This window comes from Lithobates pipiens, unplaced genomic scaffold (assembly GCF_037356315.1).
Source record: "Lithobates pipiens isolate NorthernLeopardFrog02 unplaced genomic scaffold, aLitPip1_a1.2 Scaffold_11, whole genome shotgun sequence".
NCBI classification, from domain to species: domain Eukaryota; kingdom Metazoa; phylum Chordata; class Amphibia; order Anura; family Ranidae; genus Lithobates; species Lithobates pipiens.
The window spans coordinates 950,967-976,737 of NW_027507696.1; the positions used below are offsets into that span (position 1 = coordinate 950,967).

Consider the following 25,771-nt stretch of genomic DNA (forward strand, 5'->3'; position numbering starts at 1 on the left):
GTGTCCATGGATTTCTACTAGGAGGACAACTCTGCAGAGCGTTGATGAAGAGCGATCTATCAGAATAGTAACAATGAATGTTAAAATGCTGTTAAACATAACAGCAATGTATGGACACTACAACTTGAGCAAGGATTTCCTGTGTTACTTGGCATTGGTTTCAAACATTCACAGAGCCAACGAGACCTGTGAAGCCTGGTGACCTCAGACAAAAGAAGACTCAGCTGTAGAGAGACACAGGACAAGTGACTGCACCTATCCAAGGACAACCTGTGGTGCTCTGAGCACCCAGCATACTGTAAAGCTCCCCCCTGGTCTGCACCAGAAGCCATTATACACACAGTGAGACATACAGGCCTGAGAGAGTCAGCAAACGTCTCTGCCTTTTCTCTTCTTCCTTGGTCCAAAAGCTTCTAAAAAACCGAGTCACATGACCTAGCTCCCTCTATAGGTAAAATGAAAATCACACACAAAGCATGCTTGGGGCACCATTTCATACAGGCAGCCATCCCAGAGTGCTCACAAGGACAGCCATGAGACTCAGCTTTGTTCTGGTCTCTTCTGGGCCCAAATAATCTGCCAGGCGGCACAGATCTGAGATGACACAAAAACACCGAGTGCATTGCAGCAACTGCCTAAAACATTCCCCACCAAGAAAAAAAAAAAGCAGTTATCTTGGTACATCATGCAAAAGGTATAAACTTGTTTCCAGCATTTGTCTTATTTACATTATTCTTCTGTCTTAAAAAAAAAAAAAAAAAAAGTTAATTACTGGAACTAAAAGAAATGCTGACATGTATCTTGGTACATGAGAAAGGCATCATTGTTTAAAGATTGAGTCAACCCCAGTCAGGAGCCGATCATAAACAGAAAACAAGAAGGGCTGCGAGATCAAAATTCAGTTCTCAGTGACAAATAGTGGAATCCTTAACGGTTTGCAAAAGTTCTGGAGTTTGAGGGCGGATCCTAATGGATGGGTCTATTTTTAACGTATTTAACTACGTACAGTACCTACAGTATGGAAATAGCCTGGAATATTTCCTGATTTATAGTCAAGTAACTGCTCTGGTATAACAGACACAACATTGTGCACATCTAGTATTGAGGCTTTACATTGGGAAGGGAAAAAACAAAACAAAACAAAAAAAACAAAACAAAAAAAAACACCGAATTACCCAACAATGTATTAACAAATACAAACAAAACTATCAGGACACAAAAATTCTTCAGAGATTAGCTGTGTGTTTTCTGAATCACAGAGAACAAGAAATAATAATCTCGTGGTTTTGGTCCTTTAGTATCTACAATGACAAAAAAAAAGTAATGTTTAGGATTCTAGAGCCTAACCTGGGGCCCGAGAAGGGGGCTGTCCATTTCGGTTTCTCTTTTTATGGTTTTTCTCTTTCTCAGATCTTTTAAAACAGATTTTGTAGACAGAATAATTAAATTGTGCTACAGTTGATATTTAAGGGGGCTATATAGCGAATGGATTTGTAGAGCGACAATAATAGTAGGATGTCTAGAGGGCTCATGTAATGTGTCTCCAATGTATGGTAGTCTCCTGAAGCATGTCCGGTCCCCAATAACTCTCATAACATGTCTCTGACCATCTTCTGTAGAATGTTCAGAGTCCGTCTCCGGTCTGAATTGTAACACATGAGCATAACCAGCAGATGACAGCCTTTAGAAGAGAAATGTAAAATGTGCCAGCACTCTGACCCTAAAGAATTTGGACACTGGCTTTGATGAAAAATTGTCTGGCCAGATATAACCCCCCCCTCTCTCCGATTTCTGACCGGCGCCATCTGGGTATGGGGGTGGTTTCAGTCCAAGGCAGTGATCCTAGCAACCTCTGGAGTAACCCTGGTTGAGGATCACTGCCTTGGACTGAAACCACCCCCATACACAGAGGGCCCAATGTTGAAGGAAACCCGCAACCTCTGGAGTAAACCTGGTTGAGGGTTTCCTTCAGCATTGGGCCCTCTGTGTATGGGGGTGGTTTTAGTCCAAGGCAGTGATTCTCAACCAGGGTTCCGTGGAACCCTAGGATTCCTCCAGAGGTTGCTAGGGTTTCCTTCAGCATTGGGCCATCTGTGTATGGGGGTGGTTTTAGTCCAAGGCAGTGATTCTCAACCAGGGTTTCCGTGGAACCCTAGGATTCCTCCAGAGGTTTCTAGGGGTTCCTTCAGCATTGGGCCATCTGTGTATGGGGGTGGGTGGTTTTAGTCCAAGGCAGCGATTCTCAACCAGGGTTCTGTGGAACCCTAGGATTCCTCCAGAAGTTGCTAGGGGTTCCTTCAGCATTAGGCCATCTGTGTATGGGGGGTGGTTTCAGTCCAAGGCAGCGATTCTCAACCAAGGTCCCTCCAGAGGTTGCTAGGGTTTCCTTCAGCATTGGGCCTCTCTGATAAGTTCCCACTGACACCATTGATCTTTTTAGCTATCTGTAAGGAGGTAATTCTTCCCAATGACCACAAGTGTAAGGACCATTCTTCCCACTGACCATCACACTAATGTATCATGAGTTGTAGATTTCAAATTTTTAGCAGGGGGTTCCCTGAGAGTGGAGAAATATTTCAACGGTTCCTCTGTGTTGAAAAGGTTGAGAAAGGCTGGTCCAAGGGGTTGGTGTGTTGTGATTATTCTGGGTGTTCACACCGTTGAATATTTTTTTTTTTGCTTGACTGTATAAAAGCAATACCAAGAGCAAGATCAGATACACAGATGGGATCAAATCCAAAAAATAGATTTTACAGCACAAAAACACTTTTTTTTTAATGGGTTTTCTTGAGAAACACACAGAATTCAAAGAATTTGAGATATTTAAAAGCAATCTAATAAGGGATGGGCAATAGCAACAAATAGCTAACAGGCCTACACAACATGAGGCTGGCCTGCAGCTCCAAAAAGTGTCCTGAAGTTGGCATCAGACGAAGCCTGAACATCTACCTTTTAAAACGCTTAAACAGAAGATAAGGAGGCAGCCTTGCAAATATGGGAAACAGTTGTCTGATGCCAAAAAGCCTAGGCTGCTTTCATGGACCTAGTAGTGTGTGCTTCAACAGTAAAGGGCAGAACCTTACGCCTAAGATCATAAGCTTGGATGATATTTCTTAGCTATCGAGAAATGGTGAAGCCAGAAGTTAATTCCCCTTCATGGAGACCATCAGGGTTTATAAAATGGGAGTCATTCTCTAATAAAACACATTCATAGTTTCATTGACTGTGAGGTAGGCAAGCACAACACAAACTAGATCTAGACAATGCGGGGAGATGATCTTCTGATGCACTAAAGCCAAACAGAAGAACAATGCCCTAGTTGAGGTGAAAATCGGAAAACAACTTTAGAAAGGAAGGGTGCTATAAGCCTCAACATGACCTTGCCCCTGCGTAAGAGCAAAAAAGTTTTATTATTTTGTTTTGTTTTTAAAACAGAAAAGAATCTGTCAGCTCAGACACATACCTTGCAAATGGTGACAAGGAGCACAATCTTGTGAGTAGGTCCCAATGCACAGGGGTCTTTATCCATGGTTCATGGGGCTCCAGCGTTTAGCTGCGGGCGAAGGGCACAGGTGTCTGACAGCTGCTGGGGCTGGACCATGCACCTAGCTCTAGGAATGTTTAGGGCACTATGCACCCAGAGACAAATGCCCAGAACACAAGCAGTCTGCATTCTGGGAATTCGTTCCTGGGTACATATTGCCCTAAACATTCTTACAGCTAAGCGCACCATGACAGGTAGGCGCACAGGGTTGCTACACGACAGCTACCCAGTACAAAAATCTTAAAGAATGGGAGGCTAGCGGCCTTTGGAACAAGATCCAAAGTGCTGAGATTTGCCCCTTGATGGCACTACGAGTCGAATGCTGATCCAGGCCTAACTTCAAAAAAGTTAACGTTTCATTCTATGAAAATACTCTGTGGGATGAATCTTATTTCCTTACACCAACCAAAGAATGTGCCATGGTAGACCTTTAGAGAAGTGCCCCCCCGTCCTTTAAGTCCTGGGTTTCAACAGCCATGCAATTAAAGCCAGTGACCGCGAGACAGGGTGGCAAACTGGTCCATGGAAAATAAGTTTCTTACAATCTAGAAGGGGCCATGGAGAGCACCCGCCAGAACAGAATGAAGACAGTGCTTCGAGATGCAAGATGAGACCAGTGCCCCCTTTCGGTTTGTGTGAAAAGGTTTGAGTAGAACCTCTGAAGTCTTTCCACTGCAGGCATTTGACTCCTTAAACAGGTATAGGGCTACCAAACATTTTGGAGGTGTGAACAGTTTATCAGGACCCTCCTAGTCATAAAGGATGTCTGGGATAACAAGTGAATTAGAAAAGTCCTGGCAGACTTCGGGCCTCTAAAGACACACACACACACACACACACACACACACACGCCGAATGTTGGACATTGGCTGGTTCTATAAAAACTGGTTTCTGTCAGACGTGCATACTGGAAAGCCAGCACTCAGAATGTTCTGGGGGGGTGGGGGGCACCCCCCCCTGTCAGAAGACAACAGCTCAGTAGGGGAGATCGCTGAACTAACATCGGATTGATAGCACAGCGGCTCCAACCGGAACCGTCACTCATGGTGTGTACCAGGCTCAAGGCAGTGTTTTTCAACCTTTCTTTCAGCTGTAGCACCCTGCAAAATTCTGCACACACTAGGCACCCAATTCTAAAATGGAAATAACTAAACTAATAGTTTTATATAACATATGAACATTCACACACACAGGACACCCAAACAGGTACAGAAACAGATTCCAGACCCTCTTCTCTCCCAGTTTCTCTAGATAACATGACCCCAGCGCAGATGGAGAGGAGCAGATGAAGCACATGAAGTGTGCTCCTTATGAACTGATGTCATTGGTTGTTAGGACACCGACGGCTGGTCTATAAAAAAATAAAAAACCAGCAGAGGGGTGGAGCGGAGGGATGAAGTTTTGTAGGGTGAAAAGTGGCTTGAAGGATTTCTGAGAGTCAGATAGCCTCTATAATAGAGGACTCAGAGGCTAAAGGCAGATCAGAGAACATAATAATTCTGCAAGGGAAGGTGAAGAGGTATTTTTATAGCCTCCGCAGTCCCAGGCTGGCCACACATTAAACAACTTTTCTGTACAATTTTCTTTCAGATTTACCAAAACCATATAATAAAAAAGGAGGTCAAACCTAAACCTTTTCAATTTGTTTGCAATCAGGCAGGCCCCTTGCACTGAATTGTTGAATAAACTAAATCAGCTATAGTCGGGAATTAAGATCACAATTTGGCCCATTAAAGCCATGCCTGAGATAGTGAAAACACTTGAGAAAGTTAAGGGAGACTCCAAGGAGTCAAAATTCCAGTGTCAATGTCCAGCCCTCGAGTGGGTACTCTGCTGGTAGCAAAGGAGCAGTTAGTGGATGGAGGAACTCATTACAAAAAGGGACTATTCCCCGTGTAATGGTTCGTGACATGTTGTGCTGCAATGCAGGGACAATATATGGAGCATGCTCAAGCACGACATTCCACATAAAGAATTACATTGGCCCTAAATTTCTCAGCATTAACACTTTCCGACAGAAGATATAAGGCTATTAAAGGCCCAAATGGTCCCATTAATAAGACAGATTCTGGTGTTCAGCCCCGACAGCAAGTCTTCAGAGATTGGGTCACAGCTCTGGAGCCAGTTAGCACTCCTTGGGGGGGTTAGTTCTAAAGGGAAGGTTCCTGTTTATCAGCATGCAAATCATCCTATAGACAGCAGTTTCTCTTAATCGGCTCTGAATCCCGAGTCCTTCAATGAATAAGAAAGAAATGTTTTGTGAGCCCAAAGTACATTCAATAAGTCACATAAGCCCCTCGCATAATACATACCGTGCAACCTAGATCAGCGTTGGAGACAGTAAGTGGCATATACATTCATTCTATTTTCTGCATAAAGTCTTCAAAACACATCAAGATCCCAATAACCAAACTCATAAGCTTATGATTAGAAAGTCTGTTTTTACAAACGCTACATAAGGACTAAAGCTGGTCATACATTATACAATTTCACATCCCTTTAGATTTATTTTCAACTATGTAGTGCAAGGACCTGCTTAACAACAATTTGAAAGTGTTTAGGTCTGACCTCAAAATTATATGATTTTGGTAAATCTAAAAAGGAAAATTGTACAAGGAAATTGTATAATGTATGGCTAGTGTTAGAAAGAAGTCTTGGAAAACCAAAGAACAGGTTTAAGAAACTGAAAAACGCTAAAAATGTAGTAGAGTGTGCATGGCTTTCACCCTCTATAGACAGCTGATGAAGAGGGAGCCGCCTGCCTTGTAATGACGGTGCAGAAAAGGCCATCAATAAACAGATGCATTTAAAACAGCAATGTATGGAGACTAGAACTTGAGCAAGGATATCCGGGTGTCAAAAACACTGAAAGAGCCAATGATACCTGTGAAGTCTTGTAGTCTCTAAAGAGCTAATGATACCTGTGAAGTCTTGTAGTCTCTAAAGAGCTAATGATACCAGTGAAGTCTTGTAGTCTCTAAAGAGCTAATGATACCTGTGAAGTCTTGTAGCCTCCAAATCCAAGAGCACACAAGACATCAAGTAATAGTAGCTCTTTTAGTACAACATGTGGTTCTTCGCACCCAGAAAACTGTAAAGCTCCCCCCCTGGTCTGCACCAGAACCATTATACACAGAGTGAGACATACAGGCCTGAGAGAGTCAGCAAACGTCTCTGCCTTTTCTCTTCTTCCTTGGTCCAAACGCTTCTAAAACCGAGTCACATGACCTAGCTCCCTCTATAGGTAAAATGAAAATCACACACAAAGCATGCTTGGGGCACCATTTCATACAGGCAGCCATCCCAGAGTGCTCACAAGGACAGCCATGAGACTCTCGCTTTGTTCTGATCTCTTCTAGACCCAAATGATCTGAAGGAAGACACAGATCCGAGATGACATGTCAAACTGCATGTGTTACTGTACTCCAAGGCTGAGGCACAAACTAATATCCTTCAAAACATGCATTGTAATAAAAATAATAAAAAATAAAACTTTCAATGCATAACTGACCTACTGTAAAAAAATTATTGCATACCACAACTTTTGATCACTAATAATAAAAACTTTTAAAATTCCAACATTAAAGAGCAACCTAAAAACACACCATCTATTCCAAGGCACCTGCACGCAATGTGTATCATGAGTTGGTTTGAATTCCAACCACGACACTATCTGCCTGGAGTTTGCATGTTCTCCCTGTGCCTGCGTGGGTTTCCTCCGGGTACTCCAAAGACATGCTGGTAGGTCAATCGGATCCTGTCTAAACTGGCCCTAGTGTGTATGAATGTGCATTAGGGGACCTTCGGTTGTAAGCTCCTTGAGGGAAGGGAATGATGTGAATGTACAATGTATACATCTAAAGCGCTGCATAAAATTGACAGCACTATACAAGTACCTGAAATAAATAAAATACTATACATGCCAAATATCAATATCAGCCAACTATACAGGAATACCAAGTTCTCTTTCTCTGCAAGGCATGGGTCAGGTGTAATAATCTAAAAAAAAACTAAAGTTTATCATAAAAAAAGATACATAGAAACTAGTCATAACATTGAACAAAAATAAAAAAAATGTAGCGCTTACACAAAAAGAAACAAAAATGTCCCTTTTTATGGTCTAGGCCTGGTTGACAGCACTATACAAGTACCTGAAATAAATAAAATACTATAGATGCCAAATATCAGTATCAGCCAACTATAAAGGAATACCAAGTTCTCTTTCTCTGCAAGGCATGGGTCAGGTGTAATCTAAAAAAAAAACTAAAGTTTATCATAAAAAAAAAAAGATACATAGAAACTAGTCATAACATTGAACAAAAAAAATGCAGCGTTTACATGAAAAAAATAAAAATAAAGATATAAAAATCACCTCACAGTGAGTAAAGTAATAAAGTGAAAAACGCAAATCAATATCATAGCATAAACTATGTACATAAGAGTGAATTTAAAAACACAATTGATATAAATAGAAAATTGTGAAAGTCCATGTCCAACATATCCTGTAAATCAGAAAAATAGGGTGAATAAATGGAACCTATAGCCTGGAACCAGGCCTAGACCATAAAAAGAAACAAATGTCCCTTTTTATGGTCTAGGCCTGGTTCCAGGCTATAGGTTCCGTTTATTCACCCCATTTTTCTGATTTACAGGATATGTTGGATATGGACTTTCACACTTTTCTATTTATATGAATTGTTTTTTTTTTTTAATTCACTTTTATTTACATAGTTTATGCTGTGTTATTGATTTGCATTTTTCACTTTATTACTTTACTCACTGTGAGGTGATTTTTATATCTTTTTTTTTCATGTAAGCGCTGCATTTTTTTTGTTCATTTTTTTTTTCACAGTTGTATCATTGTAGATGCTGGCTGCTACACATTTTTTAATATTTCTTTGGTAGCGCAATTACAATTATATTTGTTAGTCATAACATTAACAGCAATGGAACAAGATCAAAACGGTTATTGGTGTCCCTTCCAAGAAAGGAAATCATTTTAGTATTGAGAAGAGTTTCTAGTTGTTAATATTCATTGTTCCTTTGTCATTTCTCAGAAAAGGTGTATATGCTTTAAAATAGATGTAAACCCTAAATTAATAGTTTGACAACACTTTATTTTTTATTTATTTTTTACTTAAAAAAAATAAAAAATTGTAATCCTTTATTGCATACCAGTACTGCAAATCTGCTTCAGCCACTTCCTGTCTATATGCAGTCAGTGACGGCTGCATGGCATAACTCAGGGTGGGTTTCCCCGATAGTGACAGCAACTGACCACACCTGTGTAACGCGTGTTGAAATGACCACTTGTAATCTTAAATGAAAGCCCATATGGCAGAAAGACCACACCTGAGAAACCAGGACAGAGCACTGTCACCCTATAAAAAAAAATATTGAAAATTACTTTTTAAAATTAAGATGTTAAAGATTATGAGATTGTAGTGATTCAGTTACATATGATTCAAGACTGGTGCTTTAAACATTTAAAAAAAATCAAAAAAAATCATGTCTCAAGGAACCCTTCCTAAAACAAAATAAAAAAAGGGCTCAATAGGAACAATGCTCCTTACATTGGTGGTCAATAGGAAGAAGGTCCCCCCTTTAAAGTGGTGTTCAGAATGCCACCCTAAAGACAGCTAAAAAGATATTTGGTGCCACGCTGCTGCTGGCTTTGCCAAGTGGCTCTGAACCTTGAACTCTGTAGACATCGTATAGGTGGGTTCATCAGCCTCAGCTCAAGGAACCCCTACCAACCTCTGGAGGAATTCTGGTTGAGAATGGCTAATGTAATGTATGTCCATCAGTTACATACAAAACAAGCTTAGATCAACTAGAAAATACCAAGAAAACTGCCACAGAAAGAACAAAAAATACAGAGATCCTCAGTCTTAGATCTGGTTTAAAAGAGAACTCCAAGAACTGTACAACTTTTACTAATGAGTGTTTAATTGAGGCTCCTGCGCTGTGTATGGAATAGGAAGTGGAAGAACTTTTACTAATGAATATTAATAATGTAATTTTTAAGGTGTAACCTTAGACTCCGAACTGTCCTTTCAGGCCCACATACAAGCCCTGTCCAAATCATGCCGCCTTCCTCCGCAACATCTCCACAATACGCCCCTTTTTAACTAATGACACCACCAAGCTTCTAACTCACTCCCTAGTCCTCTCTCGCCTCGACTACTGCAACTCCCTCCTCATTGGATTACCTTTACACAGACTATCCCCCCTCCAGTCCATAATGAATGCTGCTGCCAGACTCATCCACCTTACCAGCCATTCAGTGTCCTCCACCCCTCTCTGCCAATCCCTGCACTGGCCTCATTCAGTGTCCTCCACCCCTCTCTGCCAATCCCTGCACTGGCTTCCACTCACCCAACGAATAAAATTCAAAGTACTAACAATAATTTACAAAGCCATCCATAACTCTGCCCCCCCAGCTACATCACTGACCTAGTCCCAAAATACCAACCAAACCGCCCTCTACGGTCATCCCAAGACCTCCTGCTCGCTAGCTCCCTTGTCACCTCCTCCCCCCCATGCTCGCCTCCAGAGCTTCTCCCATCCTTTGGAACTCCCTACCCCAATCTGTCCGACTGTCCCCCTAATCTATCCATCTTTAGACGATCCCTGAAAACCCTTCTCTTCAAAGAAGCCTATCCTGCTTCTAACTAATGCCGGCCATACACGGTTCGAATTTCGAAAATCGTATCTAAGAATTTTCGTATGAATTTCGCACCATTAGTGAGGCTGCAGCAACAGCCGATTTTCGTGTGGAAATAAAATTTGAGGAATCGGACATGTTGGAAATTTTTAGAAAAACGAACGATTTTCTAATCAATGATGGGAGAATCGTGCGAGAAACGCAATAAGAAAAGAAAATTTACGGAGATAAAAGAAGATTCCCAGCCAAGAAAATTCTTTTCTATAGCAACATGAGGTGAAATTGAAGGCTTGGTCGGCCGAATTTCGAAAATCAATGGTGGCATCATCGGATCACAAAAAAAAAAAAATTTCTGATTTTTGAAAAGAAAATTTGTTCGAAATTCGACCGTGTATGGCCTGCATAACACTGTTTTACTTCCTCCATCAGCTCATCCCCCCCCACAGCTATTACCTTTTGTATCAATTGCCCCTTCCTTTTTAGATTGTAAGCTCTAACGAGCCGGGCCCTCCGATTCCTCTTGTACCAAATTGTAATGTAAATGTAATGTCTGCCCTCATGTTGTAAAGCGCTGAGCAAACTGTTGGCGCTATATAAAACCTGTATAATAATAATTTGAAGGGTGGCATTAAAAAACAGCACACACGTTAATGTGATCATTATTTGCCTTCCAAAATAGTTTAATAAAAATATATACCAAATTCGGCTTGCACACTTTTTATAAATCCACGCTTATGATTTCAGTGTACTATATTCCTCACGTTCCTATTTGGGGCAGAGAGGGTCGGTGTGTTTAGGACATCTCTTTAGCTATGGCAGACTGTGTTCCCCTAAAAAAAAAAAAAAAAAAAAAGTGTATACGCAATGATAATCCATGCAGATGCTGGAAAGCTATGAAATGGATTAAAATACCAAGTTATGTTGTTCTATAATTTACCAGTTTGTTGATATGTGTTATAATATGAATACTTATGGCTTTTCTCGTACGGATCTGAGATTCACAACTGTACTATGAAAGTGAACCCTTGTTATTGATGGAAAAAATATAACTTCAATAAAAATTCTTGGAAGAAAATACCAAGTTATGGGTTGTTGGTTATCAATGGTTTTCTTTTGCATTGAAACAAATTCTCCTTTCCTAATATAAATTGAAAGAGTTACTATGAAAATATATAATGTAGGAAGATTAAAGATGAAAAAAAAAAAAACACAGGTTACAATGATCACAAAATATTACAGTCTTAATAATCAATTAGTCAACTAACAGACCTAACTTCAACCAAGTTTTACAACTATAAAAGAAATGGAAAAGTCAGATAAAATCTGTGAAATCTGATGTGGTCATGGCAACCAAGCTAATAAATGTAAGAAAGCAAAATGCCTACCCCAATTAGATTCAAATTAGACTTTTAAATTAAATCCACATCAAGGCACCTCAAGACTTTGAAAAAAAACGACCACCTGTGTCGCCCAGAAAACAATCGGATTCCTGCTTAATTATTAATAGACAGAACAAGTGCAAAGTGTAGTAACCTATAACAACCGGGCTTCAGTTTACCATGACTAAACCTGTAACACATGAATTCTGAATACACACAATAATTATTGCATACGGTCACTGCTTTTTGCAAACATTTTTTTTCTATAGCAGGTTTTAAATGAAAGGAAAAAAAAATATAAAAATCATAGGCAACACTTTTTCCAGACACTGTAAACTGTGACCCAAAGTTGCCCAGTGTTGTGCTGCTTGCCTTCAGTGTTAATAGTTATATTCCCAGCATCTGTTTGAGACAGCAGCAAGTCCAACCTCAATCTATTACTACTCCCTGCCTGACAAGAAGCAAATAATGTCAATTTAAAGCAATTTTCTTCCAAAACAGTGAGGAATCAGTATGGTCAACAGCAGTCACAGCACATCCATACAAAAAGGAGAAAGAGAGAAAAAAAATGCACACATGTTCTTGCATGGCCCTTGCATCTTACATACATTGCACTAGCCTGTGTACTCAGCTTTAGTTCCATTTCAGAAGTGGCTTCTGTCTGGATTGCATTGTCCTAGGTCCTGTAGACTTCAAGGCCTACTCCACAGCTCCACACACACACACACACGTTCCAGACACAGTGTGGGTGCAGCCAGACTTGGGGCATGCTCAGTGCAGTCTACAGCTCAGAGCCATTGCATAGCATTCAACAGAAAAAAAAAAAAAAAAAAAAAAGAGGAAGTGAAAAGCAGACTAGCTAATTTAGCAGCTCTACCACAGCATCAACCTCCATCCTAATTACCTAGCAAGCAACTATGGATGAAGGGGAAGCCCATAGATAGATGAATAGAATAATAATAAAAAAAATAAAAACCAAGCAGAACCCCCCCCCCCCCCCCCACACACACACACACACACACACTACAGTTTTGCAAACCTACTTTGAAGAACCAGACCAAAAACCTACGGAATGCAGCAGCTGTCCACAAAATGGATTGAATATCTACATTTCCAAAAGTAATTGCTAAGTAATTGTTAAACAGTTAAACTGCAGGTTTTTGCAAATATAAAAAAAGATAAAACATCAAGTTACCCCTTATGTAAATGACAGATGCCCGCCACCAACCAATATGTCCCCCCTTAGCGGCGTAAACATGGATATAGGAAGTGTGCAGCCTGATCTTCTAAGCTAAAATACACCTGTCATTAGAGAAAGGTGGGATCTGCCATTGCTGGCCTCCTGAAAATGCTAGTTGCCTGGCTGTTTGGCTTTTATAATTTGAGTCTTAGAACCAGAATAGCAATGCTGCGAATGTCAGAAACGTTTGTCGTTATTTGTCCAAAGCCAGCGACCGAGAACACACGGAAATCGAAGCATCCAACTGACCGCCAGCGGACCAACATTCTCAAAAGGAAAGGTCAGTAATGATAGTCTATATCAGTGATTCTCAACCAGGGTTCTGTGGAACCTTAGGGTTCCTCCAGAGGTTGTAGGGGTTCCTTCAGCATTGGGCAATTTCTGCCTCCTCAGATATGTTCCCACTCACACCATTGATCTTTTTATCTATCTGTAAGGAGGTAATTCTTCCCAATGACCACAAGTGTAAGGACCATTCTTCCCACTGACCATCACACTAATGTATCATGAGTTGTAGACTTCAAATTTTTAGCAGGGGCTCCCCCGAGACCGAAGAACTATTTCAAGGGTTCCTGTGTGTTGAAAAGGTTGAGAAAGGCTGCATTAGATCATGGAGTCATTAAGGTATTGAATCATTAAAACATTAGATCAGTGATTCTCAACCAGGGTTCTGTGGAACCCTAGGGTTCCTCCAGAGGTTGTAGGGGTTCCTTCAGCATTGGCAATTTATTGCCCCTCAGATAAGTTCCCACCAACACCATTGATCTTTTTAGCTATCTGTAAGGAGATAATTCTTCTCAATGACCACAAGTGTAAGGACCATTCTTCCCACTGACATCACACTATCACTATGTATCATGAGTTGTAGACTTCTAATTTTTAGCAGGGGGTTCCCTCAGACCGGAGAACTATTTCAAGGGTTCCTCCATGTTGAGAAAGGCTGGCCTATATAATTCTCAGGACGGGTGTACTTTAAACAAACTTCAAATTTGCATAAAATTATGGGAATCAACACTGCATTTGTTTTAGGGTAATCAGGACATAAATATGGAAGTTGCTCTTAGTCACTTGTTTGAGGTTGGCATGCTTCCTCCAGGGTTGTTATACCCATGCTTGGTTCACTATTGAGTCACTGACTTGGAACAAACATGCTTATCAGATTTTAGGAAAAATTATACCTACACACTTGTCCTAAAACAATGAATCCCCAAGTAGCGAACTAAGCATTCCAATGACAGGTCCTGAAGAATGCAACTTCAAAACAAGTTAGCAATATTTCATGGCAAATTTCATGTTTGACGGGTCCCCTTTAACCCCATCACTGCCAGGCCGTGCGCTCCACTTTAAACCTCTGGTGACCACACCATTTTTGCAATTTTTCACTTTTTTTCTTACACCTTTCAGAGTTTGTAAAAGACCCCGCAAAGCATCGATTTTCTGAAAACATAGGAAAAGCTGGATTAAAAGATGGTGCTGTTGATTCACATTTTTTTAATGAATATCAGTAATCAGTGGCTTGTCAGCAGCTGATCACAATTATTTGGGGCTAAGCAGAATCTGGGGGACAGTTTTGCTATAAATTCATGGTCACTGAGGGGACTAAGCAGAGGGGTAAAGCAGCCATCATAAGGCAATCTGACCAGGTGAACTGGAAACTGTTTGGTGCCACCATACGCCTTTTGTTAGTGGCAGAGAAAAGTTTAAAGATGAAAAACGCATCACTTTGTGAATCTGTTACTTGGAACAAGCATGCAGCCAGTGAACTCAGAGCCTAACCTACATACTTATTCATTCCTTTGAGTAGTGAGCCAAGGCTTTTTGCAGCTTGTTCCCTTTTGAGGAAGCCCTCAGCATTGCTATATCAAAAAGATAGAGCGGAATTCTATTTGAAATTCCTTTGCCTACGTCACCACACGTATTATAAAAAAAAAAAAAAACTCAAAATACCAACATGTTCATCTACTCACGAATGTTGTTACCATAAAAAAAGAAAAAAGTTATTTAAACCGTGTAATAATTGGAATTTTGTATTTACTGTAAAATACATTTCTTTGCATTCAGAAAATGTTGGATCATGCTGCTGCCTTCAGGAGAATTTGGACACTAGCCTACAAAATTGCCAGCCAGTACAATCGCTCCAAATACAATCACGTCTCAGTTTTGTAAACTGCAGAACCAATAGCATGACGATAGACACACGGGGATGGTAACTGTGCTCATCAATAGACTACAAGTATAATCCATTTTCTCTGTTTATTAAGGGACATGGGAATTCAGACACCATTGGAAAGCAGTCCAACTGAGGGATGGGTAACTGCAAAACACAACGCTAACAGGACCACAAGAGGAAACACTAAGCACATTCAAAAGGGCCACCTTAAAAACCTTGCATACAAAAGCTAGCATCAGAAGAAACCAAAACATCCACCTGGTAAAAATTGGATAATGTATGAAAAGACGACATTGCACCAGTCTTGCAAAACGGGAAGACAGCTGCTTGATCCCAAAAACCCCAAGAGGCTGATCCTTGAGACTAAGTTTGGATGATGATCTGTTTGAGCCATCAAGAAATGCCCCAACCACATCCAAACAACGGATTAGAACTAGACAGAGGCATGGAACAACAATGTCCTGTATGAGGTGAAAGAAAAACTAGGTTAGGCAACAAAGTAGTCCTGGGCCTCCACTTCAAAATTGTCTCTATGCAAACCCAGAAAGGTTTCTACAGTGGTGTGAAAAAGTGTTTGCCCCCTTCCTCATTTCCTGTTCCTTTGCATGTTTGTCACACTTAAGTGTTTCGGAACATCAAACCAATTTAAACAATAGTCAAGGACAACACAAGTAAACACAAAATGCAATTTGTAAATTAAGGTGTTTATTATTAAGGCCCGGTTCACACCGCTGCGGGGGGAGATCCGGATGTGATTTGCACAGCAAATCACATCCGATCTCCGTAGCGATGCGAGTACAGCCATACAGATAGTATGGCTGAATTCGCAGCGCTCCCGCAGCAAACTCGCACGGGACCCTTTTTTGGGTCCGCAACAGAATCGGATCGCATGGGGGTTCACACCATGGGGGTTCACACCGAGTCGGCAGATCGCACTGCGATATGCCGACGGATCTGGGGGTGTCATTAACATAACATTGACACCCCCAGCCGTCCGCATAGGGCAGTGTGAACTGCCGGCGGGAGGTGTGCGATGCGGGTAAACGCCGCGAATTCGCGGCGTTCCCGCATCGCTATAGTGTGAACCCGGCCTAAAGGTGAAAAAAAATCCAAACCATCATGGCCCTGTGTGAAAAAGTGATTGCCCCCCTTGTTAAAACATACTATAACTGTGGTTGTCCACACCTGAGTTCAATTTCTCTAGCCACACCCAGGCCTGATTATTGCCACACCTGTTCACAATCAAGGCATCACTTAAATAGGAGCTGCTTGACACAGTAAGGTCCACCAGAAGATCCTTAAAAGCTACACATCATGCCGAGACCCAAAGAAATTCAGGAACAATTGAGAAAGAAAGTAATTGAGATCTATCAGTCTGGAAAGGGTTATAAAGCCATTTCCAAAGCTTTGGGAATCCAGCGAACCACAGTGAGAGCCATTATCCACAAATGGCGAAGACATGGAACAGTGGTGAACCTTCCCAGGAGTGGCCGGCCGCCCAAAATTACCCCAAGAGCGCAGCGACGACTCATCCAAGAGGTCACAAAAGACCCCACAACAACGTCCAAGGAACTGCAGGCCTCACTTGCCTCAGTTAAGGCCAGCGTTCATGCCTCCACCATCAGGAAAAGACTGGGCAAAAATGGCCTGCATGGCAGAGTTCCAAGGAGAAAACCACTGCTGAGCAAAAAGAACATCAAAGCTCGTCTCAATTTCTCCACAACACATCTTGATGATCCCCAAGACTTTTGGGACAACATTCTGTGGACCGATGAGACAAAAGTGGAACTCTTTGGAAGGTGTGTGTCCAAGTATATCTGGCGTAGAAGGAACACTGCATTTCATAAAAAGAACATTATACCAACAGTAAAATATGGTGGTGGTAGTGTGATGGTCTGGGGCGGTTTTGCTGCTTCAGGACCTGGAAGACTTGCCGTGATAAAAGGAACTATGAATTCTGCTGTCTACCAAGAGATCCTGAAGGAGAATGTCCGACCATCTGTTCGTGTACTCAAGCTGAAATGAACTTGGGTTCTGCAGCAGGACAATGATCCTAAACACACCAGCAAGTCCACCACCGAATGGCTGAAGAAAAACAAAATGAAGACTTTGGAGTGGCCTAGCCAAAGTCCTGACCTGAATCCTATTGAGATGTTGTGGTATGACCTTAAAAAGGCCGTTCATGCTGGAAAACCCTCTAATGTAACTGAATTAGGACAATTCTGCAAAGATGAGTGGGCCAAAATTCCTCCAGGACGCTGTAAAAGCCTCATTGCACGTTATCGCAAACGCTTGGTTGCAGTTGTTGCTGCTAAGGGTGGCCCAACCAGTTATTGGGTTTAGGGGGCAATCACTTTTTCACACAGGGCCATGATGGTTTGGATTTTTTTTCACCTTTAATAATAAACGCCTTCATTTACAAATTGCATTTTGTGTTTACTTGTGTTGTCCTTGACTATTGTTTAAATTGGTTTGATGTTCCGAAACACTTAAGTGTGACAAACATGCAAAGGAACAGGAAATGAGGAAGGGGGCAAACACTTTTTCACACCACTGTATGTGGAAAAGGATTGTCAGTTCGGACATGAGTCTCGCATAGCTCCTTTTACACAGGGACCATCAGGAATGACAGAGTCAGTCTTTCTAATGGAACCTGTGACTGCAAAGTAGACATGTACAGCACAAATTACATCCAGACAATGGAGGGAGACCTTGCGATGAACTGGAGCAGGGCATAAAAGCTAAATCCTCGTTGAGTGGAAGCAAAATACGCCCTGGTCTAATACCAGAAAGGATTCTTTGCAGGAAAAGGCCACCAGTTTAAACACTTGGCTCACAGAGGTGATACCAACAAGAAATGCAACCTGGTCAGCAAATGTGGGAAGGGGTATACCCCCAATAGGTTCGAAGGGCAGTTTACGAAGGGCCCAAATTCAGATCCCTCAAATTCACGGAAACGTAGCGGTCTTTGGAACAAAATCCAAAACGCTGAAATCTGACTCTTAATAGTACTCTGGGCTAAGTGTTGATCCAGGCCCACCTACTGTATGTTGAAAGGACAGGATGCATCCCAGAAAGAATTTTGCTGGGACAGAAATCTTGCATCTCACACCAAGCAAAAGCTTTCTATATACTATGGCAGAACTTTCTAAGAAGTAGACTTCCTAGCCCTTAACATCATGGGGATCACAAATGCCTTTGCCTTGTCAAACCGAAGCTTCAGGACAAATTAGGTGCTTTAAGAGTCACTGGGATACCCTCCATCTCATACCTGCAGAGCAGACAAGAAAGCAGTTTTAGGGGAGGAAAGACATAGATCAGGCAGTACTGATCTCATGGAGCCACCAGAGGGATCCCTGTACCTAGAGACAAACCTGTCTAGTCGGATGAACCTGGAGGTCAGGAAATCTGCATCCGATGCCCCCTGCCTGCAACAGGTTCTGAAAAACCTCCAGTCGAAGAAACCATAGAGTCAGGGGTCCTGCAGCCTCATAGGACAGTCAGAAAACAATGATAGAAGTCACAAGACTGCTATATACTATTGATGAGAAAAAGTATTTAGCAGTTTATATTTACTAAAATAATTGCATTTTCATGTTGTGCTGTGGGAGATAAGATATAGTGAATGCAGGGTCCTGGGTTTAGTAACACTAAGGAGGGTTAAGCCATCTTGAAGCTCTTGGTTCCAGTCTTAGAAATGTTGAGAACATATCTTAATGGGAGTCCACCCTGTAGCTTTAAGATGCTTTTTTTGTAAGCCTGTCACACCAGTGCGGCTTTGAAATCATGCTACTTCTGTGCAATTTCAAAGCTGCCCAATCAAGGCGACTTATGTGCCATTTTATTGTGGTTTGCGACTTCATTTAACAGAAGTCAATGCAAGTCACAACGAAATTGCAAAACAAAGGAGTGAAGGAACCTTTTTCAGAGTTGCAATGATTTGAACCAGCAACGTTGTGAGCCTTGTCATGCAATTTCAAACTGTCAAATTGCACTGGTGTGAACCAGGACTAAGTGTAGGATTCAAAAAAGCAATAAGAAATAAAAACCAAAAGCTATTTGCAGTGAAAACGGAGTCAAAACAATTATCTGATCAAGAGATATTGGCAGCTGAACTTTTGTATAAATCTCCTGGAAAGTGGCCCTGCTACTCTCTCCTACCAAGCTTGCCTGTTGGCCAACTAATAAGATGCATGGACTGGCCAATAGGGAGACCTAGGGGATGAGATCAAGCATGCATTTTACATAAAATGAAAATTTTCATCCTTATTTTCAAGTTAAAAACCACCGTCATCCTCATTCTTAGGAACCAAGGACTGCCACTTTCTCTTCTGCATATACAATGTAATGCCTTGCCAGGAACAATATCACCACAGCATGACAACCTTAACCAGACAGATGGATGCTACGCCAAATAGAATAAAAAGGACAACTTTAAGCATAGTCATCTACCGTATATACTCGAGTATAAGCCGAGATTTTCAGCCCTTTTTTTTTAGGCTGAAAGTGCCCCCCTCGGCTTATACTCGAGTCACCACCGTCTGCCTACCTGATCAAGCATGTCATGTAGACAGACGGTGGCCAGCGTGTCATAAAAACATACAGCAGCCATTCCAGTATTTAAAAGGCGCGCCTCCTCCTCGTCTGATAGGCAGAACACTCAATTTCCCAGCAGTCAGTTTTCAGCCTATCACGGAACATCCCCTCATCCTCATACCTCAGACGAGGATGAGGGGATGTCCGTGATAGGCTGAAAACTGACTGCTGGGAAATTGAGTGTTCTGCCTATCACAGACGAAGAGGAGGCGCGGCTTTTGAATACTGGAATGGCCGCCGTATGTTTTTATGACACGCTGATCGGTGGCTGCAGATGGGCACACAGAGGCATGCACAGGACACAAAGGATGAAGATTAGCACAGGTAGGCTGCAATGGACACAGGGAGGTATACACAGGACACAGTGAGGTAGGCAGATCTGCACAGGACACAGGGAGGCATACACAGGACACAGGGAGGTATACACAGGACACAGGGAGGTATACACAGGACACAGGGAGGTAGGCAGATCTGCACAGGACACAGGGAGGCATGCAATAGACACAGGGAGGCATGCAATAGACACAGGGAGGCATGCAATAGACACAGGGAGGCATGCAATAGACACAGGGAGGCATGCAATAGACACAGGGAGGCATGCAATAGACACAGTGAGACATGCAGCTGCAGATGGGCATTGTTGACCCTCTTTGCCACTTACAGTAGCTGCTGCATTTCCCACCCCCGGCTTATACTCGAGTCAATAAGTTTTCCCAGTTTTTTGTGGTAAATTAGGGGACTCTGCTTATATTCGGATCGACCTATACTCGAGTATATACGGTATATGCAAAAGAAAGTTGCTCGTTTGCACTGTTGAGGAAATATTCTTTAAAGTTTGGACATGCAAAAAGTCTGTTCTTCATTCAAGATAACTATTACCCATAATGCAGCTCCATTCGACAGGCGCTAAACTACCCAGGAAGACTGCACATTTGCTGGCATATACAAGGGGGTGCCAAGTATTGAGCCTTACCCAGAAAAAAAAATGAGCTAGGTAGCTGTAAATTGCAGGGTGTTCTGGCCAATAAGGATGAGCTCAGGCGCATTTGCATACTCCACGTGCAGAGCCCCCCAGGAAGTCGGCACAGCGCTGCGCTAATCGCAGGCAGTGAGACATTGCCCCGATGCAGGGCTGCAGAGATCGGGGCAATTTCTCACTGCCTGTGATTAGCGCAGCGCTGCGCCGACTTCCTGGTGGGCTCTGCACGTGGAGTGTGCGAACACGCCTGAGCTTATCCCTACTGCCTAATTTGTCTATATTCAATGGTGCAAAAATCAACTACCTATGATTTTAACTTATCTTTTTCAGGTCCAAAGTAAACATGGCATCACCTCCAGAAAACTTCAATGTCGAGGAGCATAGAACCATAAGCAAGTTCCTGTTTCTCCAAGGGAAAGGGGCGAAGAAGATCCATGATGAAATGTCACAAACTTTGGGTGACAGTGGCCCTACATATGCAACATTGGGTTGTCAATTTTAAAACTGGCCATTTTAGTGTTGAAAGTGGAAGGCCTGCCTCTATGACTGCAAAAGTTTTGGGATCCACTTTGCTTCAAGCTGTCTCATTTCCAAGTCGTCGTGACTAATGGCACCAACTCTCTCACGTGATATTCCCAGAATTGTAGCAATACTTTTGGCTGATAGTCGGCAGTCCTCCATAATCATGTCATGGATGGTTTTCACATTTGCAGGCACAGAGACAGAAACAGGCCTTCCACTGGGTTTCTAGAATTTCAACACCGAAATGGGCAGTTTTAAAATTGACAACCCAACGTTTAACTGTTGCATATGAAGGGCCTCTGTCACCCAAAGTTTGTGGCATTTCATTGTGGATCTGCTTCACACCTTTCCCTTAAAGAAACAGGAGCTTGATTATGGTCCTATGCTCTTCCATACTGAATTTTTCTGGGAGGTGCTGCCATGTTCACCTTGGACCTGAAAAACAAAAGACGTTTTTTCATAGGTACTTGATTTTTGAACCAATGAATATAGACCAATTGGCCAGTACACCCTACAATTTACAATTTTCCTAGCTCAATTTTTTCTGAGTAAAGCTCAATACGTAGCACCCCCTGGTAAAATTCCTGATTTCACTACAGTTTCTATTAAAGTTCACAAACAAAACCTTATAATATTCAGATTTACTGGAACGTTTTACCACGAGTGGAATTACTTAACTGAAATTGGAATGCATCATTTAGTATTTTTAGGGACAGAAAAAAAAAAAAAAAAAAAGAGAGACACCACTTATATCGCAAATAAACAAGGCCTAACATTGTGAAATATTACCATCAGATCCATAATTTCAGTAGCACTAGACTCTGAATGAGCTATGGCCAAAGTGCATCAGCCAATCTGATTTTAGGTTTCACTGACCTGTACTGAAGTGGGGCTGGTTGTTATAAGCTTGTGAACTATAGGATTACAATATGAGCGTTCCTCCACCCCAAGTTCTGACACACACACACACACACACACACACACACACACACACACACACACCTTGACCATTTTAAAACCTTAGCAAACACCTCTCAAGCACTTAAAGAGGAAGTAAACCCTGATGAGTTTACTTCCTCTTTCATTCCCTGTAAAGGCAAAGCATAATGGACTACTATGCATCGCATCGCATCGCATAGTAGCCCATTATGTGTCACTTACCTGACACAGGAGCCAGCGAAGTCACCGCTGTCCCCTGTAGTTCCAAGCGTCCATCTTCTTGGTGGGTCGCCGTGGGTCTAGCAGTGATGACGTCACTCTCGCGCATGCGCACAGGAGCCGAGACTCACGGCATTGCCGTCATCGACGATGCCCCGCTCAGTGCGCCTGCGCACCGCTGTCTACGGCGCATGCGCCGTAGATAGCGGTGCCCGTCTTCGGGCAAATATCTCCTAAACCGTATAGGTTTGAGAGATATTTCTTGGACCTACAGGTAAGCCTTAATCTAGGCTTACCTGTAGGTCAAAGTGGTTTGTAAGGGTTTACAACCACTTTAAAGGAAACCCATCAGTGAAATAAGGGGAATATTAAATTAGGGCGTTTCTTCTGAACAGCAAGTTCCCTTCCCGATTTCATTTGGCGACCCTCTGGTATTACACTTTGAAGAAGAACGCAGATTATAAATTGTGTCTACAGTTTGCTCTCATGTGCTGTATACTTTATCCAGGTCACTGCCGAAAGTCAAAAAGACAGGTTAACCAACATTCTCCCAACGAATATTTCATTATGCACTTCCTTTACAAATTATCAAATACAAAACAAGCATTTAAAATCGGGGTGGATGTAAGTTGTCATTTTATATGGATTATCATTTGTGATATCCCATTTACCTTTCCTTGTACGACTATTCCCGACTTTCACCAAATGGCGATGTACACTGGGCCACTGATTAAGGCCTCAAGCACACGGACATCTAGAGGCTGAAAAGTCCTCTAGTGTAAGATCCTGGCGCACTCGCACCCAGGGAGCTTCGGTTGCCGCATACAGCCACCAGTACAAGTGAATAGATGCACACGGCCTTATTCACGTAAACTGTGATCGCTTCTGCACCTTCATTTTTCCACCAGCATGCAGCGTATATTTCCCCAATCACAAAAGTAGCCCAGCCTTTAGTGTTTACATGAGTACAGCTGCGGGCAACCTTTCTCTTGTATTGGTGGCTTTATGTTGCACCTATAGTTCCCATGGGCTCCGAGGAAGCATCTAGAACTTTACAGCTGCTACATGTCCATGAGGCCTGTCTTCTAAGGACTTTTGTTTTCCATGCTCACCGAGATGCATGAAGACCACAGACATGTAATACCCATTCTATGATGACTTGCACATCATCATTAAGGTTCTCTGCATTTCTTTGTTTAAAAGAAAAACAAACAAAAAAGTTCACAAGTGCTTCTTAGATGCCAGAGGCAAAGTTAACATAGAATTGGAGCACATTTGCTATTAACAGATCAAAAAAAAAAAAAAAAAAAAATACCCCTCTTTTCTCAAACCTAAATACCATAGAACATTAAACCAGAGTCCCACCCAAAAGTGGAACTTCCGCTTGTTTGCCCCCTTCCCCCCACTTTGATGCCATATTTGGCACTTTTTAGGGGGGGAAGGTGGAACAGAGACCTGTTTTTGACAGTTCCCCCTTCCTCACTTTTGGGAGACGGGGCCGTGGCGCCATCTCTTGGAAGTTTCGACCCCCTTCTCCTTCCTCCACCACCGGGCCAATTGGAAAGTGCGGCAATGGCGGCGGCTGCACCCGACCTGAAGACAGGCTGTAATTCCGACATTGCGGGCTCCCTGAACAGATAAGTGTTCATATATTTAAAGTTCGCAGCTGCAGTATTTGTAGCCGCTGACTTTAAAATTTTTCTAGGTGTGTGTGTGTGGACCTCCGCTTTAAACAAAAACAACAGTCCAACTCGAAACAAATGCTAAAAATTGCGTGTGGCGGTAAACAAAAGGCGTGTACTAAGCGTGCATTAGTCAGCAGCGATTGGGAGGTAAATAGAATATTTAGGCAGCCATAGGTGGTAAGGAATGAAATCTGTAGCCAACATTCACCACAATCCCATATCAATCATTCGGCTAACCACCAGCACTGCCCATCAGATTCCCTCCAGGCACAACAACCGAGGCCTACCGAGGCCTACCCTTGTGTCTTCCCTCCAGCTTGGGATCAGATGAAATGTGTTGGGTATGGATGGATCATTGTAATCAGCAAGAGACAACGGCAAGGCCTGGATAAATAAATTATGCTTCCAATCTAGAACAAAATATCTTACAAACGGCACCAAAGTGGGTGTTCAAACCAGTATCTCCTGTTCTGTACAAAGAAGGGCTTTTTGTGAACAATCCTTTAGTCAAATGTCAGATTTGTGCCGGGACGTCTCTCCTGGGCGGGGGGGTTGCTGTGGGTCTGTCTTACCCACGGGGGACGCTCGGAGGAGGTAGCTGGAGGTGTTTGTGCCCCCCCTCTCCTGGGCGGCCGCCGGGGGTGGTCCCATGCCTCCCCGGCCTTCTGTATGGCGGGGGGTGGGGGAGTGGGCCCCGGCCCGTCCTCTCCTTCCAATTCAGAGGCGCCTTGGAGCGGGGCCCTAGCCCATAGAAACCGGAAAAGGCATGAGTAGGCAAGAAGACACTCCAGACGTTTATTACCAGTCACTTGCCTGACTCATGTGTCTGACATAAGCCGCCAACTCTTGGCCACCAGGACAGTTCTTATGGGTGTCATTGTTTCCTGCGGTTTATTTGTTCTGTGTTTGGACCTGACACGCCTGTCTACTGTATACTTCAGTGTATTTTACTGTTAAACTATTTCAAAATAAAGATTTTACAAAAAAAAAAAAAAAGTCAGATTTGTGCCAAAAAATGACAATTTTCAGAAACCGAATGCTAACCTAATTTTGGCACAATTTCTTTCTATGGAAAAAACAGCTTAATGAATTATTTCCCAAAGAATTTGTTTTCTTTAGTTTGACAAGTTTTTTTTTTTTTTCAATGTCTTAGGAGCTTTTGGCACTTTTTTTTTTAATTTTGTTTTTTGCTAAAGCCATTAAACTCAACTCGATAAAAGCTTATGTGTTCATGCACACAGACTTTTACCAGAGTTTAGGAACAGCAAAGTTTAACCACTTCCCACCCGGCCAATGCATATATACGGCCGGGTGGGAGCCGTCTACTCCTGATAGGACGTTCAGGAACGTCCTCCAGGAGTAGCGGGATCGCGCGCGCGCGCGCAGCGGCGCGATCCCGATGTGCTCGTGTCACCCGGACACGGCACATCTCAGATCGGCAGGAGGGCTCTGTGATTGGCCCTCCTGATCACATGACCGCCGTGTCCAATCACGGCCATCATCTGATGTAAACAAACAGCCGGTTGCTAGGGAATCGGCTCTCCTCTCCTCACACGGAAGTCACCGCTGAGGAGAGGAGAGCAGAACGCTGCAGCCGGCTGATGATCAGTGAGTATGGGCTGCTTTTTACAGCTTTTTACTCACTGATCATCAGTATAGTGTCAACACACAACACACCACACAGTACAAACACAGTCCCCATATATGTCCCCAAAACACACATGTCCCCAAAACATACATGTCCCCAAATAATAAAAACACATGTCCCTAATAATAAAAACATGTCCCCCACATATGTCCCACTAAAATCACATGTCCCAATGATTATCTG

The 25,771-nt window shown here is 42.5% G+C and overlaps 1 protein-coding gene across 7 annotated transcripts in view; it reads right to left on the bottom strand.

Annotated features, from left to right (window-relative positions):
• Positions 1–25,771, bottom strand: part of EHMT1 (euchromatic histone lysine methyltransferase 1) — a 199,794-nt gene that overhangs the window by 169,046 nt on the left and 4,977 nt on the right. For 2 of the 7 annotated variants that reach the window (XM_077467956.1, XM_077467944.1), the window contains exon 1: positions 12,199–12,339. The exons of 2 other annotated variants lie outside the window; for them this stretch is intronic. The gene's annotated coding sequence lies outside the window, so the exon portion shown is untranslated. Of the gene's footprint in view, positions 1–353; positions 410–12,198; positions 12,340–25,771 lie in introns of those variants that run through there. 3 more of the 7 variants (XM_077467985.1, XM_077467941.1, XM_077467969.1) reach the window with 2 other exon arrangements.